The sequence below is a fragment of the Xyrauchen texanus genome, chromosome 3, assembly GCF_025860055.1.
Source record: "Xyrauchen texanus isolate HMW12.3.18 chromosome 3, RBS_HiC_50CHRs, whole genome shotgun sequence".
NCBI classification, from domain to species: domain Eukaryota; kingdom Metazoa; phylum Chordata; class Actinopteri; order Cypriniformes; family Catostomidae; genus Xyrauchen; species Xyrauchen texanus.
In genome coordinates this window covers 54,086,053-54,107,242 of record NC_068278.1, presented here as the reverse complement: position 1 = coordinate 54,107,242, position 21,190 = coordinate 54,086,053, and the positions used below count along the sequence as shown (strand labels likewise).

The 21,190-nt window shown below is 41.1% G+C and overlaps 1 pseudogene; it reads right to left on the bottom strand.

Annotated features, from left to right (window-relative positions):
- Positions 1–316: 316 nt before the first annotated feature.
- Positions 317–21,167, bottom strand: LOC127625054 (proline dehydrogenase 1, mitochondrial-like; annotated as a pseudogene).
- Positions 21,168–21,190: the final 23 nt, after the last annotated feature.

Here is a 21,190-nt window from a genome sequence, read left to right as displayed (position 1 = left end):
TGAGCACACTATATGCACCCACAATCCCTCACTCTGAATGTCGCATTATTGAAATATAGTTCTTGAACTCCAGGGGTTGTTATCCTTGAATTCATACAGTAATTACCAGAAAGTGATACTGATGTGTTTGTTTATTAGTGTTTAAATCATGCTTATATTTTTATTATTGGTGCTCCACTCGATGAATATAGGTTGGGTATAAAACAGCGGCACACACTCAGGCAGCTGACATTTTAGGGAGCCCTTTCAGAGTCATAAAGATGTCGGAGAGATGGATGAGCTGTGTGGACGTGGTGAAGACCTCTCCACTGGTCATTCATTGCATGAGCTCTTTCCACAGATAGTCTCTCTCCGTCTGGGCTCCTTTCATAATGCTGCGGTTCTCCTGTGCTCGACGGGACAAGTACGGGATCACCTTGTTCACCGGACCAAACGGAACGTACCTGTACACTGGGAATCCGACCTGAGCTACAGATATACACAAAAGTAAATCATTATATCATGTGTTTTAAAACTTTCTAATAATTGTGATCTCGCTTTCTTCAAAGTATAGACAAGCATAATGTGCTTAAGCTAACAACACACAAACCATTATCATTTTTCATGTCTTTATTGAACACATCCCATTAAACATTCTAGCATTCTATTGGGTTAAGGTTTTGCTCTGACTGGGCCACTCCAAAAGGTGGATTTTCTTTTTTTGAAGCCATTCTGTAGCGAATTTACTTCGATGTTTAGGGTCACTGTCCTGCTGCATCACCCGACTTCTACTAAGCTCTAGCTTGCGCACAGCCACCCTGAAATTATCCCGTAAGACATCTTGATAAATTTGGGAATTCATTCTTCCCTCGATTATGGCAAGTGGTCCAGGCCCCGAAGCGGCCCCAAATCATGATGCTCCCTCCACCGCACTGCACCGATGGGATGAAGTTTTCATGTTGAAATGCGGTGCCCTTTTACGTTGTGCTGTGTGTTCTTCCCAAAACATTCAACCTTAGTTTCATCAGTCCACAAAAAATTTAGCCAGAAATGTTGTGGAGTGTAAAGGTGGTCTTTGGCAAATTTTAGGAGTGCAGCAATGTTTTAGTTGGAAAGCAGCGGCTTCGTTCATGGTGTCCTGCCATGGACACCATGCCTGTTTAATGTTTTCCATATAGCAGACTTGTGAACAGAGATGTTATCCAGTCAAATGATTACTTCAAGTTTTTAGCTGTCACTCTAGGGTTCTTTTTTTTTTTTTACCTCATTGAGCATTCTTCAGTGTGGCCTTCATCCTGACTGTATGGACACGTCTAGGGAAAATAGCCACAGTACTAAATCGTCTCCATTTATAGACAATTTTTCTAACTTTGGACAGATGAATATCTAAGCTCTTCTCTTTTGAACCCTTTCCAGCTTATGCAAAGCAACAATTCTTGACCATAGGTCTTCTGAGATCGTTCTTTATGATGGGTGGTCCACGTCAGCAGATACTTCTTGTGAATAGCTAATTTAAAAAATATTTAGTGCTTTTTATAAGTCAAAGCATCTCTAACCCACACCTCCAATCTTGTTTCATTAATTAGATTCGCCTGACTCTAATTAGCATTTGTTCACATCGTAAACCTAAGGGTTCACATACATTTTCGAAACTACAATGTGAATTTTTGAACAATGTATTTGATATTTACAAGAACAATACAATAATTTGTGTGATATTAGTTCAAAAAGATTGAGTTTGTTCATTAAATCTCCCCTCATCCATAACGGCACCTTTACAGTTGTGAACGAAAGCCCCATTGTGTGCACATAATTGCTTGGTGGCACCCTTTGACATTGTGACAGAATGTTAATGATATTTGTCACTGGTAGGCTACACCTTTGTCAAATGAGATTACACCATTAAACAGCGATTATATAGAAATTAAATAACATTGCTCATTTACACAGACTAATTTATTCACTGGGGTATGCTAGACATCATCAGTTAAGATGGCATAGGCACGCTCCTGATGTGAAGGTTGTTCCAATAGGTAGGTATCTTAATTATGCTTCCTCCTAAGATATCTTGTATTGGCCAAATTCTAAGGTAACATGTTCCCTGGGTAGGCAATCCCAGAATGCATAATGATGAGCACGGTGGAAAAATAAATCCTCTCACGCCACCCATATTGAAATCAGTTGCGAGTGGAATGTAAAGGTTCAAGGCTCTCTCATTAACTTGCTACTAAGTGTCACAAATCAAACTATTAAATATCCATAAAAGATTTTAAGCCATGAACCTCGCAAACTTAGGCAATATAGTGAACAGTTCTTCCTTGAATATGCGCATTGTAGCAACCTGGAAACTTAACATTTTTGAGTGCAATATGGATTGGTTCATTAAAATAAATGGAAGCTCAGCGTAGTTCTAGCGGGAAGACTAGCAGCTGTACATCATCACATCATTGGCTGGGTAATTCCTAGCCAAACACATGTAAGCCATTCTTTATAAGTCTGCTCACAATCTATCACATTGCTGTTTCAGTGTGCTAACACGGCAACCTCCACCACACCACCACCACCAGTTGAGCCCTGTCCCGCATGGGGGTAGGCTCCTCGCCCCTGCCTCCTATCTCCGGCAGGACATGGCGGTTCCGGGTACAACTCCCTAGGACCGCCGGACTGGGCCTACGCCAAAGAGAGAGACATTACTTTGTTTTACATTTATCAAATAAATGGCATCTTAAACTTCACTCATAGAAATTTATTTAATGAAATAAATTGGTTTATAAAAATTGTTTTGTTATATAATGCAATGAAATTCAGTCATTTTTAAGTGTGACCAAAAAGTGTACAAATAATTTTTGGGCCACTGTGTGTGTAAATTAATTTTAATGAGAATTTATTTGAAATATAATTAACATTTGTAATAAAATGAATTACATGACATGTCCATTAATTGATCAAATTAATCATATATCAATATTTTCTAAGAAAGGCCCCCAAATAAAGATAATACCAAAATATAATAATAATTCATAATTATTCATATATTTATCATAAATAGAATAAATAAGATATTCAGATTAAAATGTATTTCATTATTGTGACAGATGAGTAAAGCATTGATTAGACAATACATAAAGTGGCTTTAGCAGTCAGTATAGACCTATTGTTTTTTTCTATTCCCGTTTAATTTGTCCTGTTCCATCTGCTCTATTTTTAATTGTCGGTCTATGTACATAGGAGTCAAACTGATGCTTTTGGAGCATCACGCTGATTTTCATTGTTATATAGACCATGTTTTCAGGGAAGCTGTGTCAAGTTAAAAGTAGTTCAAACTTTGAAAATTGGGTCTCAAGATCTCTGCATTCTGTTGTGCAGTGTCCTGCAGTCAAGAATGTGTCCTGCGCGATCGGCACTCATTCTGTGGCTCCGCTGCTTATGAGGTAGTTTTTGAGGTTGAATATACATTTATTTTTGCCTTCATTCATTTGTGCTCCATCATGCTCATTTAGATGCATTTATAGAAGTCTAACTGTTTTTAACTTGACACAGCGTCTTAAAAACGTGTCGCACATAACGAGAGACTTCATTGCAAAGGTCAAAGACGTCTGTCTAGCGAATGTTTGAATACAAAACAATTAAAATCCAAGATGGATCCAAGAATGCATCCTGTGTGAATATATTCTCGCTTACGAGTGTCATCCACACAAATTGCCAAACTCAATTACACATTAATTTGTTTTCTGAATGCGTTAACACATATACTCCTAATTAATTATGAGATTAATCGCAATTAAATATTTTTATCAAATGACAGCCCTAATACTGAAAGAGAGAGATAGACAGACAAATTTTACCTTCTAAGTCTAAATTGTGTCTAGATTGTGTGATGCCTCCATGGCATTTGCTCTCTTGTTCCATTCAGTCTCCTCCAGCATGTAATCCAGATACCTGAAATACAACAGTAGCTCATATATCACCCTGTTTCAACTGTTAGCCAACATTTTATTTGACTGTTGACCGCCAAACACACAAGCTTGTGAAAAGATCTGATTTATTTTGAAAGCTGTCAGAAAGTGCCTTAATCATAAGAGGCTTACCTATGGTGAGATAAGCCAAAAATCTAGATGAATCTCTCTTGCCTCTGACAGTGTGTCTGGATGGAGCTCAGTTCAAGGTAAGTATCATGTTCAGATAAGGATGTATATAATACAAGCCTCTTAATACTGCTGATATGGGCACAGATCCAACTTGGCCATGTAATCTTGCTACTCAAAGAGAGGAAAAGAGAATCTGATTCTGAATCAGTGGTTCTAAACTAGTAGTTCTGGTAATCAGAAGGTCGTTGGTTCGATCGTTGGTTAGGAGGAAGATGGCGCCGTTCTGTGTGTTGGCTGGACGTCGCTCTCATCCTATGTTGGTTGTTTGGTTTTTCTTTGCTTTGTTGTTATGTGTTTTCATGCACACAGTCAATCCCATTGGGTTTATGATCACAAAAGTTTACTGCATATTCGCTCTGTTGGAGTGGATTTGTCTACTTGCGGAAAATGCTTCTTTCACCCACCTTTAACTTTGCCAGTCCCAGCGAGAGTATACTCACCTGGATGTGCGTATTGAAAGAAAAAACACTGAAGGAAACGTGGTAGACTTGCTGGTGTTTCAACGAGATCTAAGATAGTTTTGGATAGTTTGACATCTGTCTTCAGAAACTTGACTGTGAATGTATTGTTGAGGACTCTCGTGTCTTCTGCCTGTTTTCCCAGCCCTGTGTCTCTGACTCCATGGATTATCATTAGAAAACCGCAGGATTGCTTCAGAGGCATGAACTCTACACCAAAAATCTACACCAGAAGAGAAATCGGCCCGGGATTTTACATAGCAACTGGCCTAAAAGTTGTTGAGTAGGGAAAGTTGTTGAGCGTGGGTAATGCTTTTCTGCATATCGTGGCGCTGTTTTGTGGTCCGTTCTTCAGAATGCGGTGGCTCATTTTAACTTATCAAGGACCATTCGGCCCGTTTAGCAGCCGACCCACTGGACCCCTCCGTTCTCCCGATGGCCAGTCCTTCCCTGATCGGCCCCAAAGTGCGTCGGCCCAGCGGGAAAATGCCTGGTATGCCAGATTACCAGTCCAGCCCTGATCTACTCTAGCTCAGGTCGGCAGGAGCCTCGGGCAACTTATCGGCTAGGCCTAATTCTCGGGTTTCCAGCTCAGTAAAGATGCCATTGATTAATACAAGATCCATTTCAAATAAATAATTTTGACAAATTGGACTTTTTATTTATTTCAGAAACGTGGCTTAATTATTTTAGCACTAATACTTGATGAATTTAGCCCTATTGTTTGAACATTCCCCAGCTGGTTGTGACTTTTTTAGCACCCCCAGAACTGTTAGTTGGGGTGGGTTGGTGTTACATGTACCTTGTCTTCTTTTACCGTTGCCCCTTTGTTTACCTTTTTTGTCCCTTTTTTCATTCCATAGTTTTCACTTTTGTCCCTTGTTTTGTTCCATAGTCTCCTTGTCAGCGTTGGTGTTCTCTGTCATTGTTTTCACCTGTCCCTCGTTAACTTGCCCTTTGCCTCTGTTTATTCCCTCGTCATCTTGTTGGAGTTCTGTTTGTTCATTGGTCCCTTGTTCCTGTGTTCATGTATTTATATCCTGGTTTTTGTTTCAGTCCTTGTCTTTCGTTGAACGTTGTTAGCCCGGTGTGTTTTCCCTGCCCGTTTTCCCTGCCCGGTTTCCCAGTGTTGTGTTTATTTCCCCATTGAGGGTTTTCCTTTGTGTTTGTTTGATTTTGTTCATTAAAGTAAGCTTGCGCTTAGATCCAGTCTCCTCGTCTGCCTTCGCTGCCTTCTGTTCACAACAGAACGAAAGACCCACATATGGATCTAGCGGCTTACTGTAAGGAGCCTGTGCCCACGCCTTCCACGGTCAGCGAGCCTGTGCCTACGCCTGTCACGGTGAGCGAGCCCACGCCTGTCACGGTGAGCGAGCCAGCGCCCACGCCTGTCACGGTGAGCGAGCCAGCGCCCACGCCTGTCACGGTGAGCGAGCCAGCGCCCACGCCTGTCACGGTGAGCGAGCCTGCGCCTACGCATGTCACTGTGAGCGAGCCAGCGCCTGCGGCCTCTACCGTGGCAGGCGTAGGCACAGGCTCGCTCTACCTCCGTCCCAGAGCCAGCGCCTGTAGCCTCGACCGACCCAGAGCCTTCCTGAGCTTCGCCGCGGCCCCGCCGTCTGCGGCTCATCCTTCTACGGCGTCAGCCTCTCGAGGCCTCCGAGCCTTCTAGGACTCCTCTTCCAGAGTTTCCCGGGGCTCCTCCACTTGAGCCTCCCGAGCTTCCCAGAGCTCTGCCTCTCGAGCTTCCCAGAGCTCCAGAGCCTTCTTGGGCTCCGCCGTGGCCCCGCCGTCCGCAGCTCCTCCTCCTACGGCGTCTGCTTCTCCAGTTCCCCAAGCTTTCCAGAGCTCCTCCTCCCGAGCTTTCCAGAGCTTCACCTCTCGAGCCTCCCAGGACTCCGCCTCTCAAGCCTCTCAAGCCTTCCAGGGCTCCGCCTCTCAAGCCTCTCGAGCCTTCCAGGGCTCCGCCTCTCGAGCTTCCCGAGCCTCCCAGGGCTCCGCCTCTCAAGCTTCTCGAGCCTTTCAGAACTCCGCCTCTCGAGCCTTCCAGGGCTCCGCCCCTCAAGTCATTCGAGTCTTCTAGGGCTCCGCCCCTCAAGCCTCTCGAGCCTTCCAGGGCTCTGCCTCCCAAGCCTCTCGAGCCTTCCACGGCTCCACCTCCAGAGCCTCCTACGGCTCCGCCCCCAAGCCTCCTACGGCTCTGCTCCCAGAGACTCCAGAGCTTCCTAGGGCTCCACCTCTCGAGCCTCCTACGGCTCTGCTCCCAGAGACTCCCGAGCCTTCTAGGGCTCCGCCTCCCGAGCCTTCTAGGGCTCCGCCTCCTGAGCCTCCTACGGCTCCGCCTCCCGAGCCTCCTACGGCTCTGCTCCCAGAGACTCCCGAGCCTTCTAGGGCTCCGCCTCTAGAGCGTCCTACGGCTCTGCCTCCTGAGCCTCCCTCAGCTCCGCCTCCAGAGCCTCCTATGGCTCTGCCCCCAAAGCCTCCAGAGCCTCCCACGGCTCCACCTCCTGAGCCTCCAGAACTTCCCACGGCTCCGCCTCCCGAGCCTCCTACGGCTCCGCCTCCCGAGCCTCCTACGGCTCTGCCTCCAGAGCCTCCTACGGCTCCGCCTCCAGAGCCTCCTGCGGCTCAGGCCCCAGAGACTCCAGAGCCTTCCAGGTCTCTGCCCCAAAGCCTCCTACGGCACCCCCTTCCTCGGCTCCGCCTCCTGAGCCTTCCTCGGCTCCGCCTCCTGAGCCTTCCTCAGCTCCGTCCTCAGAGCCTTCTAGGCCTCCTGACCCGGCCCCTATCCTGTGGCCTCCTCCCAGGGCCCCTGACCCGTTTCCTGACCTGTGGCCACCTCCCAGTCCTCCTGACCCGACCCCTGTCCTGTGGCCTCCTCCCGGGCCCCCTGACCCAATCCCTGTCCTGTGGCCTCCTCCCAGGCCTCCTGACCCGGCCCCTGTCCTGTGGCCTCTTCCCAGGCCCCCTGACCCTGTTCCTGTCCAGTGGCCTCTTCCCAGGCCCCCTGACCCTGTTCCTGTCCAGTGGCCTCCTCCCCGGTCCCCCGAACCCATCCTTGCCCTGTGGCCAGCTCCCAGACCTCCTGAACCCATCTTTGCCCTGTGGCCAGCTCCCAGACCTTCTGAACCTATCCTTGCCCTGTGGCCAGCTCCCAGGCCTCCTGAACCTATCCTCGCCCTGTGGCCAGCTCCCAGGCCTTCTGAACCTATCCCTGCCCGGTGGCCAGCTCCCAGACCACCTGAACCAGTCCTTGCCCTTTGTGCCCCGCAGGACTTCCTGCCTGCCCTTTGTGCCCCCTTGGACTTCCTGCCTGCCCTCTGTGCCCCCTTGGACTTCCTGCCTGCTCTCGTGCCCCCGGTCTGCCCGTCTGCTCCTGGTGTGTTTTTTCTTTTTCGGATCGTCTGGAATCCGATCCTTGAGGGGGGGCTCTGTTACATATACCTTGTATGGAGTTAATTTTGTGCCATAATTAAACAAACAAATGCAGCATTTTGCAAACAAACTCAATCTGCTTTGCAAAGGAAAAACCGACTCGCAAACAAACAGAAAGCAATGTGCAAATACAAAGGTCAATTTGAGTGAAAATGAGCAGAGGAGTAACAAATATGTATAGTGTTTTACAAATATAAATAAACGAGCCAAGATCATATTTTACAAATAAATACAAACCATCCTACAAATTGCTTGTAACCTTTAAACAAATACCAAACCTATTGCATACAAATGCATACCTGTCTGTTACGACTGTGCAGATGGCTTTTTATGAGATCCCTCGGCTCGATTTTCTCACAAATGTATCCAGGCAGATTTTCTCACAAATGCATCCAGGCAGATTTTCTCACAAATGCAGTAGATCCTCTTCCAAAACAGTAGATGGCGCTATGCGATTAATTTAGAGTTAGTCTCCCGGTATGGAAGCATATGGGTAGCAATATTCAATTTGACATTTAATATGCAAAATGACAATGCAATATGTAAAATGGCAATGCATTCTGTATTTAAATTTACATTTTACATTACCATTAGTAATAACATGTTATGTTTACCTGTTGCCGAGCCCCGTCTTGATGCAGTGATTGACAGGGAGGGAGGGGGCGGGGCAGGGGCATGATCGGCTCGGAATGCATTTTCAATGTGCACATTGAATTTTGCTACATTCATTGCGGGACATTTAATGAAAAAGCAATCGCAAGTGTCTTGACTGTGAGTGTAAATGCAATTAAGAAAAATAACATTTGAATGATCATTTTGCCACAGTTTTTGCTTGAACATGTTACACATATCTAATCATTTCTGTAATACATTTTCATTTTAATTTTGCAACTTATAAAGCATTTCAATAATGCATATTAAAACGAGTGTATGAAATGGCAAATGTAAATTATGTATTTTCATTTTCATTTTGCACCAAACGTTGCTAGAATGGTAATGTAAAATGTAAATTTAAATACAGAATGCATTGCCATTTTACATATTGCATTGTCATTTTGCATATTAAATGTCAAATTGAATATTGCTACCCATATGCTTCCATACCGGGGAGACTAACTCTAAATTAATCGCATAGCGCCATCTACTGTTTTGGAAGAGGATCTACTGCATTTGTGAGAAAATCTGCCTGGATGCATTTGTGAGAAAATCTGCCTGGATACATTTGTGAGAAAATCGAGCCGAGGGATCTCATAAAAAGCCATCTGCACAGTCGTAACAGACAGGTATGCATTTGTATGCAATAGGTTTGGTATTTGTTTAAAGGTTACAAGCAATTTGTAGGATGGTTTGTATTTATTTGTAAAATATGATCTTGGCTCGTTTATTTATATTTGTAAAACACTATACATATTTGTTACTCCTCTGCTCATTTTCACTCAAATTGACCTTTGTATTTGCACATTGCTTTCTGTTTGTTTGCGAGTCGAGTTTTCCTTTGCAAAGCAGATCGCGTTTGTTTGCGAGTCGGTTTTTCCTTTGCAAAGCAGATTGAGTTTGTTTGCAAAATGCTGCATTTGTTTGATTAATTATGGCACAAAATTAACTCCATAACCTTGTCTTGTTTTACCGTTGCCCCTTTGTTTACCTTTTTTGTCCCTTTTTTCATTCCATAGGTTTCACTTTTGTCCCTTGTTTTGTTCCATAGTCTCCTTGTCAGCGTTGGTGTTCTCTGTCATTGTTTTCACCTGTCCCTCGTTAACTTGCCCTTTGCCTCTGTTTATTCCCTCGTCATCTTGTTGGAGTTCTGTCTGTTCATTGGTCCCTTGTTCCTGTGTTCATGTATTTATATCCTGGTTTTTGTTTCAGTCCTTGTCTTTCGTTGAACGTTGTTAGCCCGGTGTGTTTTCCCTGCCCGTTTTCCCTGCCCGTTTTCCCAGTGTTGCGTTTATTTCCCCATTGAGGGTTTTCCTTTGTGTTTGTTTGATTTTGTTAATTAAAGTAAGCTTGCGCTTAGATCCAGTCTCCTCGTCTTCCTTCGCTGCCTTCTGTTCACAACAGTTGGATTGCCACGGTTTTCAAACATTGTTTCAAGGAGATGGTAGATATAATTAACCCTAGCATCATGTCTATCATCAATAGTAGTCTTGTTGACGGTTTGGTTCTTCTCTGCTTTAAGCAAGCAATTGTTCAGCCTCTTTTGAAGAAGCCAAATTTAGATCCTTTAGATCTGAAGAATTAGTGGCAGATCTCTAAGCTGCCAAGTCTTTCCAAGATTTTGGAGAAAGTAGTTTTATCTCCGCTGAAGTATTTTTTTTTAACTCAGAACAATGTCTTAGACAAGTTTCTTCTTCCTCAGCACCCATTACCTGTGGTGTTCCTCAGGGATCTGTATTAGGTCTGATTTTGTTTTCTTTGTGTATGCTATCCCTTGGCATGATTTTTAAGAAAATCACAAGTGGTATATTTCAGTGGTACATCTTACCACTTCTATACGGATGACAATCAAATATATCGCCCCCTGTAGCCTGGAGTGAATAGTTCTTTTAATTGGTTGTTGTTATGTTTAGAAGGGGTTCAAGCTTGGCTGGGTCAACATCTTCTCCAGTTAAATGAGAAGAAAATGGAGATCATTATCTTTGGATCTAATGTATGTGTAGTAGATATTACCAATGGCTTAGGGTCATGAGCCGTAAAAGCCAAGTGATAAATCTGGGTGTTGTTTTTGATTCAGCACTAAAATTTGACAGACAGATTAAGGCTGTTGTGGAAAAGTTGCTTTTATCAACTAAGAGCCATTGCCATAATGGAATCGATTTTATCCTTCAGTGATCCGGAGAAATTTGAACATGCTTTTATCTCTTCCTGCCTCGACTACTTCAATGCCTTTTACTTGGGGACTAGTCAGTCATCTATGTCACAGTTGCAGCTAGTCCGAAATGCGGGGACCACATTTCACCAGTATTGGCTTCACTACATTGGTTAACGGTACATATAGAATTCAATACATGGTCCTGTTATTTGTTTTAAAAGTAGTACATGTTATGGCCTCTGGTTACCTCACTGAGCGTATACATTTGCCTTACTCATGTAGATCACTAAGATCGGCCAATCAATTACAATTGACTTTTCTCAACCATGTTTAAAGCTCAAAGGGGATCTGGCTTTTTCAGTTGCTGGTCCGAGGTAGTGGAACGGTATACCTCTTGAGATCAGATCCTCGACTTCTATTTCTATTTTTAATTTGCATTAAAAAAAAAAAAAATGTCATTGGCTTTTAATACTTTATGGACACTGGGTGTTGTCTTTTAATGCTTGTTTTCATTTCCTACTGTGTTGGTTATTGTGTGATGTGTTTATTGTTGTTTTTATATTTTATTTTCAATGTACAGCAATTTGGTGCAACAGTGTTGTTTGAAAATGCTTTATAAATAAATGAGACTTGAGACATTAGACTTAGCATTGAAACACCGGCACTCTCTCCTCGACAGCTCAACGTTTCAACAAATACCATTGTTTTAAAAGGAAAATGTCAAGGAAGCAATAATTGTATTGCTCTTTTGAAATAGAAGTTTGGTCTGCAATGTATACATAGTTTGACATTCACAATAGTTTGACATTCACAACACAAAGCATCATTTACATAAAGAACTCTAAAATGTACATTAACAAAAACAGACTGCTTAATTAAAGGAATATTTAACTATTAATAGTTACTATTGTTATTAATGGTAAAATAAAAGCTTAAAGATCCCTACAAGAATCCTTGACTTACATTTTAAATGGACCTCTTATATGCTTAAAATATTAGAATATACCCCCTTTAAAATGTATTCAAAGCTCTAATGAGTGTGTGTGCACTGCATGCATTTAATCATCACTATCATCATAATTTATTTCCTTTCAGGATTAATTGCAATGTAATGATACATTGCAACCACCAAAGTGTTAAATGTCAATTTTGATGTTGCATTATCTAAATGTTAAAGCAATAGTTCACCCAAAAAGAAAATTCTGTCATCATTTACTCACACTTAAATTGTTCCAAACCCGAGTGACTTTTTATCTCTACAGTTGTACACAAAATTAAATATTAGGTAGAATGTTAGTCTCAGTCACCATTGCATATTTTATCCATTCAATGAATTTGAAAGGTGAATGAGGCTCTTATTCTGTTTAAAATCTACCTTTGTGTTCCATGGGAGAAAGCAAGTCATTCAAGTTTGAAATAACAGGAGGGTGAGTAAATGAGGACAGAATTTTCATTTAAGGGTGAACTGTAACTTTAAATCCTGTTATATACTGACCCACACTGACAAACACAAAGCATGTTTGCTGCAAAGCATCTTACCATCTCACTTAAAATAAATCCCAGAATGCTACCCTCTGATCAATGTTTACACCCTACATATGTGTCATGCATTCATGTGTTTTGTGTGTGTGTGTGTGTGTGTGTGTGTGTGTGTGTGAGAGTGTCAGTATGAAGCTCACTTTGAGGTAGCACTGATAGGTGTTGAATATGACAGCTTTGTCTCTACTGAAGATCCTCTGCATCTCTACAGCGAGTCAGCTGATTGCAGGTTGGAATTACATCTGCTCTGCATCCACCATCATCCTGACGCCATTTTCAACCACATGCTGCTCAACATACACAAGAATGCATTTTAAAACACAGCCTATATAAATCAGCTGAAGAAATTTTCTCCACAACAGCATTTTAATTAATATTGAACTTTTCTTTCCTGATATTACCTTGCCAACAAATAATTATGTTATAACATAAGCAATAACAACACTTGTGATGATCTTCAGAATGTACATGCACTGAGCACTTTATTAGGAACGCTATGGTCCTAATAAAGTGCCCGACATGGTCTTCTGCTGTTGTAGCCCATCCGCCTCAAAGTTCAACGTGTTGTGCATTCTGAGATGCTATTCTGCTCACTACAATTGTACAAAGGGGTTATTTGAGTTACTGTAGCCTTTCTGTTAGCTCGAACCTGTCTGGTCATTCTCTGTTGACCTCTCTCATCAACAAGACATTTCCGACCGCTGAACGGATGCTCACTGGATGTTTTTTTTTTTTGGCACCATTCTGAGTAAACTCTAGAGACTGTTTTGCATGAAAATCCCATGAAAATCAGCAGTTACAGAAATACTCAAACCAGCCCATCTGGCACAACAAATCACACCACAGTCGAAATCACTGAGATCAAATTTTTTCCCCATTCTAATAATTGATGTGAACATTAACTGAAGCCCCTGACTCGTATTTGCATGATTTTATACATGCACTGCTGCAACATGAGTGACTGATTATATAATCGCATGAATAATAGGTGAACCTAATAAAGACTTCAGTGAGTGTGTGTGTGTGTGTGTGTGTGTGTGTGTGTCTGTGTCTCAGTCCAGTCTCTGAGTATTGAGGAGTCTGGTGGCTTGGGGGAGAAACTGTTACACAGTCTGGCCGTGAGGGCCCTAAAGCTTCAGAACAATTTGCCAGATGGCATAGAAGATTTTAACTATGTTTACAGGAGGAATGTGTCACAACACACCGTGCATCGCACACTGCTGTGTATGGGGCTGCACAGCGCAGACCGGTCAGAGTGCCCATGATGACTTCTGCCTGCTGTTGAAAGTGCCTACAATGGGCACGGGAGCGTTAGAATTAGTCCTTGGAGCAGTGGAAGAAGTTCGCCTGGTCCAAAAAGTCCCGTTTTCTTTTACATCACATGGACGGCTATGTACATATGCATCATATACCTGGAGAAGTGATGGAACCAGGATGCACTGTGGGAAGATGACAAGCCGGTGAAGGGAGTGTGATGCCATAGGCAATGTTCTGCTGGGAAACCTTGGGTCCGGCCATTCATGTGGACATCAATTTTACATGTGCCAACTACCTAAACATCGTAGCAGACCAGGAACACCCCTTCATGGCAGTGATATTCCCTGATGGCAGTGGCCTCTTTCAGCAGAATAATGTGCCCTGACCCACTGCACACATTGTTTGGGAATGGTTTGAGGAACATGATGAAGTGTTCAAGGTGTTGACATTGCCTCAAATTCCCCAGATCTCAATCCAATTGAGCATCTGAGGGATGGGCTTGACCAACAAGTTTGATCCACGATGGCTCAACCTCAAAATGTACTGGACTTGAAGGATCCGTTGCTAATGTTTTGGTGCCAGATACCACAGAACACCTTCAAGGTTCTTGTAGAGTCCACGCCGTACCGGACCAACAGCATATTAGGCAGGTGGTCATAATGTTTTTGGCTCATCAGTGTATGGGTGTCTGTGTGTATGTATGTATATATATATATATATATATATGTTATTTTATTTTTGGTAGCTTGTTTTATTATTATTATTGTTAGAGAATGTAGACAAATGCTGAAGGAGAGGGGGAATAATGGAATTGAATCGTGTTCCATGTGAGCACTATGACTCAACATTTCTGTAGCTAATAACTAGACCAAAGTTCCTACTTGTATAAACCTTTGATTTGAATATTTCTTGCAACCATTTCAGAAAAAACACTAGTAGTTACATTTAATTTGCATTTTCAGAAGAAAATGTGAGTGCCGCTTGCTTGTTCACAACTCGTGCTTGAGCTGTGATGATGCTAGCATGTTATCAGTGGTTGCCAGTGCATTGCTAGGGTGTTTTGGTTTGTTGCTAGGGCCTTACCAGATTGTTTCTAAGTGGTTTCTTACTGGCCCAAGTCTCTAGATATGGTTCAGGTTCCTCCTTCAGTGATAATATTTAGATTTTTTCACCCGTTTTATCGCCTGGAAAAAAAAAAATTAATGCACAAACAATGCAGGATAAGTTAAGAGCCTACATTTAATTAGAGTTAGGGGTTTATTCAAATCCACAGCTGTTAGTTTGAGCTATTTCAATAGCAATTTGCAATTTCAGTTGGTGCCACTAGTGGTGAAATTGCACATTTCAACTTTTAGTCACACCATTGCACAAGAAAGGAGACCATTTTCGCTACCTCATGATGGAAGCGTCTTGTAAACAGTCTTGTTTCTCTTTCAGGCACAATTACAGGTATGTCATCATAATTCCTTTGAAAAACTCAAAACTGCAAAAGGGCCTTTGCAGTGTTTATGGAACAAGTTTGATCACAAGAAATCGATAACTCGCTTAATTTATGCTGTGGTTAAAGTATCTATTTCTCACCACTATCTGCCTACCTGCAGGTTCGGGACAACTAGAAGATCATATATCTTTGTTCTCTCATCAATCAGACTGTTCCAGTCCAACAATCAACAGTGCTTAGGGGAAACAATAAAGTAGGATTTCAAATTTAGAACGTCACAGGTGTTGTTTTTTAAACATCTAATCAAATACATCATTACATCATCGTTTTATTGGTCAATTTTGCCAAGTAAATGTTTTTAAGTGCTCTTAGATGAAGTTATAAACACACTTTATGTTAATAATGTAGTTTAGGGACTGGAGGAGTTTAGTTGACTCAGGGGGCTATATAATGGAGCACCCTTTGAAAGAGTTCTTGAGTTCTCTTCAGTTCTTAAGATAACTTCATTGTCTACCATTGATTGAGGAGATTTATAAGCCTGAGTGTCATAAGAGCTATGGGAAACTGGTGTTTCTCACACTGATGAGCGTGAACATCCATCAGAGAACCAGCTCTGAAAGTTGCCTTGAGATCCGAGCCTGGCTAAACATGTCTGTAAAGAAAACAGTGTTCATATTTGTTCCTCACCAAAACAATTGGCCAAAAACAGTGAGATTAAAGGAGTTGTTTGACCAAAAAATAACATTCTGCCACCATTTGCTCACTATCATGTAATGTCAAACCCATATGACTCTCTAAAAACAAAAGGAGAAATTTTGTAGTGTTTACACTGTTTATTTCCATTGAATGAAAGCATTCAGCAATCACAGCCTGTCAAGCTCCAAAAAGCACCATAAAGTTCCTATAAAAGTATCCATATGAAATTCCTCTGAAGTCATGCGATAGATTTGTGTAAGTGAAATGCCATATCATTAAAAAAGGTGTGTTTCCTGATGTTTTATTGTGGCATAAATATCCTTTTATCATACTTTCGAATGTTATACTTTTGACAAAATACTGCCGTTTTAATTGGTAAATGGTCTGCACTTATATAGCGCCTTTTTAACCTTAACGGTATTCAAATCGCTTTACATACACCCATTCATACACCAATGGCAGCAGAGCTGCCATGCTTGCCTGCCATTGGGAGCAACTTGGGGTTCAGTGTCTTGCCAAGGACACTTCAGCATGTGGAGTCGTGTGGGTCAAGATTTGAACCACCAATCCTGCGATTAGTGGCCGACACGCTCTACCAACTGAGCCACAGCCGCCCAATTGGCCAAAAACAGTGAGATTAAAGGAGTTGTTCTGCTGTCTTTGTCGGAAAACACAACAGAAGACGTGCACTAATTTTCATTGATCTTCCCTGATCGTACCCCCATTCTGTCTAATCTGCGTAACACAGCAACAGCCAATATCAGGGCTCTCACAAAACTCATGTGAAAAATTTCTGTTTCAGGTCCATTTATCTCTGTTTGTATTCCATTCTAATCTGTAAAAATGTAAATTTTAAATCACATGTGAAACTGACTGGAATACAAATAACGAAATGCTCAAATCCAAGACAAACTGCTTTTTAATATGGAGTCCAATTCTGTACCCTTAAATACAAGAAGATTGCATATGGGACAATATTTGTATTATATGGGATGATCTCGTATTATATGGGACAATTCCGAAATCTATTTTTGTAGGTGTAAAAAGCATAGAGCTACGTGTTACTCCCGTGTGCTACGTCTTATTGCTAATTCTAAGCAAAATATTCATGCCAGTGCAAAGCGCAAATGACCGTGGCAGGGTGTTTGCTTTAACTGTGGGTTGCTCCAGTGGGATTGTACATGTATAAGTGTACTGCAAGTGTAATTGCTTTAGATAAAGGTGCCTTATAAATTAATATTTTTAGGAATATGTTAAGTTAGGTTTTAATTATATAATGGCATAAAATGTTTATGAATTCAACACCATGTTTGCAATATAGAGAATGCAATAGTTACTTGTAGCCTCCAGTGACTCAGATTGTAATGGCTGCCATATAGATCTTATGCAGTATTAAACAAGCTTTAGTGTCTGTGGATCTGTGTTTTGGCCGCAGTATGAACCCAAAGCATACCTGCAATTGCTCGAGATTCAGTATCTGCTCGAGCACCTCCACGCCGTCTTTCTCCTGCTTGGCAGCCATGAAACAAAAAAAAACATTTCCATTTCACCAGCACCTCTGAGAACTGCAACTGCAAGATGCCCAAGGGAAGGATGAGGAACCTGATTAGTTCACCAAGGTGAAGTATTTTAACCCATGTTTTTGAAGACTGAACCCTGTCTGACCCAGTCTTACCAAGAATTGTTGGCGCCCAGGGCTGTCATCATAATAGCTGAGAAACCATCTTCAGAACTTCCACCTGAGCAGGCAGGTGATTTTCTTTTAGAGTTATTTTAGAGGTAAATGATGCAATGAAAGCATAACTGTGCTTTTTTCGGAAGCAATTTTCCATGAACGTTGACTGAATTCTATGCAGGTATTCTTAAGTGTTTCAGATGCATTAAAATGGGTGTTTCTCCAATAGTGCAGGAATAATGGAAAACTTGAGCAGCATACATATTCACAAATATAAACGCTTTCACAATTTGGGCTGTTTCCATGCCTTGATCTCATACCAAGTGCTTGGAAAGTACAAACACACACAAAAATTAAATACAGACAATATCTTCGTGGTATGTTCCAATGAACCCCCACACCATTGTTCAAATAAAGGTTGCGATTAATCTGAATTCTGAGTCCTAATAGTGATCACGGCTGCAAAGTGCACCAAAAAAGGACAAAAAAACACCATAAAACCAGAGTTCTTACGACTTGTGCGTTGTATTCTAAGGCCACGTCCACACTAGTATGTTTTGGTTTGAAAACTCTGTTTTAAGTTTCCTATCATAATCATTCTGCAATTATGTGGTATTAGAGAACTTTTTTGGTAGAGGAAAACACTGTTTCAGTCTGGAACAGAGGCGTAAACGAAGATAAATAAATGCGTTTCAACCAAAAATGTATTAGTAGTTTTGTGTGGGAAACAGACCAAAATTCAAGTTGTTATTAACTGAAAATCTTGCCCTTGGCTGCAGCTCTGAAACATAATTTTCCATTCCGAATATTCAAGCACCATGTTCATCAGTTATGACATAAGAGCCAACAGAGTTTTGTGTCAATGACATAAACCTGGCACAATGCGTTTAAAGATTCAATATTTGAAATGAACAAATTATTTGATGGAGAAGATTATTAGTCTATAAAGATTGAATTTCAGTCTATTCCTCACAATGTTATCGTATGGCTTCAGAAAACATGGAATATTGTGCACAAGTTGTTAAGACCACTTTTGTGGTGCTTCAATGCCATTTGTTTTCCTTTTTGGAGCTTGACAAGCATGAATTATACCATGCACATTCGTCAAAATGTATCCTTTAGTATTCCACTGGACAAAATAAATAAAACAATAACAGCATTGTGTTTGGAATGACATGAGGGTGAGTAAATAATGACTGTTTTCATAATTACTAAACAACTTTATAGATTGTTTTCTACCTGATGCTTTGATGCATTTCAGGAAAGTTTCCATGTGCTGGTCGCATTTGGCCTCATCGGCGTAGAAATATGTACGGGCCCTCATCACGCCTTCACAGTGATCGCCACAATTACGATGTGCTGTAAACTTCTCTCGGTGGTACGCTCCTGAGGCAAATGTCGAAAAGGGAAAATTCTACCTTTAAAATCCAACATTACAAAAGCACAGAAATGTTATAAAAGGCGAATTCTCTCACCAGAGCTTTCTTTCTCTGATGCAGAAAGATACGATCTTTCAAAAAAGAGAAAGACATTTAAAACAAGAGACTAATGAAACTGGCTACTTGTTCTTTAGGTCTTTTAGAGACCTTTATCTATCAAAATGAAAGAACAGTAGTTTCTGTAGAGGAATCGATAATAACTGCAAAGGCTGGTATGAACTCATTTTATTGCTGTGCACTTTGGCTGTTTGTTTCAATACTATATTTCAGGGGCAGCACTTAGATTCACACAGTAGATCCTGCCTGATGTCTACGCTGATACCATTTGGGTCATTCCTGTTATGTAGTACCTTTTAAACTCTGTCAATTTTATAAGATTAATATTGTTGTGTTGTTATCAAAGGAAATATTTATTTTCTTTTAAAAGACTATACAAGACATTCAGACATATGTTCCGTTCAAGCTCAGGCATTTAAAATGTATCAGTTATGTATTTACTGTTTACACGATGGCAAGAAAATGAACAGGATAAACATAGAGCTAAAATTAGCCATTGCTCATTGAGAATTAGATTACATAAGGGTGCCGATATGTTTTTTTAACAGCTTTAAAGTTTTGAGTTTATCATGCAGATTTCAGTATTTTTAAGCAAACAGAATGGAAAGATTTAGACCAGGGGTTGTCAGAGTCTTAGTCAGTTAGCTCAGCCTTACAATATTGTGACCCCGTTAAGTCCAATTGTTGGATTGTATTTATGCCTCTAAAAAGTCTGTGTAAACATTACTTTTCCAAGAGTTTTAAAAGAATATTTCTGATTTGCTCTATCGACTATGTCGAAATACAAAATCATCTTATCATTTGGAAACAGGCTGCTTAAGGCAGAAAATGCAATGAGAATTACAATTATTCCCCAAAAGTACTAAAACAATCGGAACCGTCAAGGAACCGGAACTATTAAGGAGAATAAGAAGCGGAACTGTTAACTTCCTTACAATTTCTCATGTAAAAAAAATACAAAATAAGTATAATGATTAAAAACGCACTCCTATGTTCACTTAATTGAGATAAAAAAAATATATATATTATATATTATTCAATATATTAAGACTAAAATGTATTGCATAGTAGGAATGACCCTTGTAAGTAAACTCTATACTGTACTGGCACTCATTGAAGGTACTCCAACTAATCCAAAGGTAATGTGACCACATGGGGCAGTTATTCGTTAGATTCAGTTCCTGTGATCTCCACATCCTTCAAATGGCACTCACGCCAATGCCTCTGCAGAGGCAACTGGCACCACTCCACCCACCCTTGCATTATACACTGCATGAGCCAGCTCACTGAACACAATGTTTTGACATCTGTAATGTTCCAACATGAAGGAATGTTGAGATGTTGATAGGGTCATTAGTGGACAGACTTGATCCTCAGGCTGGAGTTGCTTGGTTAATGCCATGGAATACCACAGCTAAACAAAACAGTTTTATAGCCAACATATGAGAAAGCCAGATCTGTCTAGTCTTCTGTTTTTGATCAAGCTCAATCAAGCTTGATCAATCTGCGCTATCAGTGGTGCATTATGTGAGGTCACAAGACCAGTAAAAGATATACTCAAAATGTGATTAACAAATGTGTGTAAATGGGAGATGTATAGGTAATAAATCTTATCATCAATATGCATAAACTGCATATAAATGCAAATGAAAAGATTAGACATATTTTTAATGCAACCACAGTCAAAAGGCATGTCCATATTGCACACCAAAATCAATTATATATATATATATATATATATATATATATATATATATATATATATATATATAGGGTTTTTTAGCACACTGAAAATTAAGCCTATTTTACGAGGACCACAACACCCCCCAATTGTCAGTTGCCTACACTGATGTGAAAAAGTACTCTTATTACCGTAATGCAAGAAATTGTATATATTATTAATCCTTCTATTGGAGGGGCAGGTTAAAGAATATGTTATAAATACAGGATCATCAAAACAAACAATATGCATACAGTGTACATACAATATATATATAGTGTATGTTACTGCTGATCGTACCATCTAGCGACAGCTTTGTAGGGATGGGGCTTGTATGCTGGAGATGGAGAGGACAAACAGAAGATAACAGGAGAGAGCCAGGAGACACACAGCCATGGTTGCCTCCACTACCACCACTTCAACATATATATGCCCCACCTGCAATAGAGCTTGTGGGTCCAGGATAGGACTGTTCAGCCATCAAAGATCTCACCGTTAAATGGGTGGACGTCATGTGCAGTGGTGGCTCAGTGGTTA